Here is a 1,363-nt window from a genome sequence, read left to right on the forward strand (position 1 = left end):
CCTGCTGAATGCATTTAGGGATGACCGGGTATTGCAGGCAATGGATTATGGGTTATGCTTCCATCATCAAGCCCCTACGGGCCCTTACCCTTGATTCTACTCCCGAACCACTACCTGGGCTTCCAGAAGCCGAACAAGCCTTTCTTCAGACCAAGCAAGCCCTCGCCAGAGCACCCGCTTTAGGACTTCCTGATTACAAGAACCCTTTACCCTGTATTGGGATGGACGAGATGGCATTGCCTAGGGGTGCTCACTCAGCTTCACGGTGACAAGCAACGCCCCATTGCCTGTTATAGCTCTGCCTTAGACCCATGCTGTTATGGCCCTGCTCCTGAAAGGCAAAACACAACATATTTCTAACTCCCGACTTACCAAATATGACAAGCTTCTTCTTTCAGCTGCCAATGTAACTGTAACACGCTGCTCTATCCCGAATCCTGCTTCCCTACTGCCTACCCCATCACACGGAGAACTTCATGATTGCTTAACTGTAACTACCCAGCTTTTGACCCCTCATATCGATCTTAAAGATGCACCACTACAGAAGCCAGATCTCCTCCTATATGTAGATGGCTCCTGCCTTCAGAAACTCCAAGGGACAGCTCACTGCTGGCTATGCAGTCTGTGATCAACACCAAGCTGCCTGTCCCTTTCTCAGGCTGTGGGGCCTGGGAGCATGGGCCTCCGATACGGTATGCCACCCCATACTGGTGAAGAAGCTAAGAGGCTGTGACTTGGATGACTACACAGTCCGGTGGGTGGCAGTCCTCGTACCCGGAGGCAGTTGCTTTGACCTCCCTTGAGGCCCCCATGGTTGCTGATGCCCTCATCAAGGTCTTCTGTCAGCTGGGTTTTCCCTCCGAGATCCTGACGGACCGGGGTGGGAACTTCCTGGCGGAGGTGATGAAGTGCCTGTGGGACTGCTGTGGGGTGCAACACCTTAAGACCGCAGCCTACCACCCTCAGACAAATGGGCTGGTGGAACGGTTCAACGGGACCTTGAAAGGGATGCTAAAGGCTTATGTGGACTCCAACCCCAATGACTGGGATGAGAAACTGCCGCATCTGCTCTTTGCCTACCGGGAGGTGCCCCAGGAGTCCACTGGGTTCTCGCCCTTCGAGCTGATGTTCGGGAGGCGAGTTCGAGGTCCTCTCGATTTGGTGAGAGATGAGTGGGAAGGGAAGATCCCTACCACAAAGACCTCCGTGGTGGAGTATGTGCTTAACTTTCATCAGAAACTGACTGACATGATGAAGGTGGCACGAGACTCCCTGGGACAGGCCCAGGAGAAGCAAAGGTCCTGGTATGATGAGAAGGCCCGCTTACGTACCTTTGAGCGGGGTGATAATGTGATGGTTTTCC

This window comes from Alligator sinensis, unplaced genomic scaffold (genome assembly GCF_000455745.1).
Source record: "Alligator sinensis unplaced genomic scaffold, ASM45574v1 scaffold1730_1, whole genome shotgun sequence".
NCBI lineage: Eukaryota > Metazoa > Chordata > Crocodylia > Alligatoridae > Alligator > Alligator sinensis.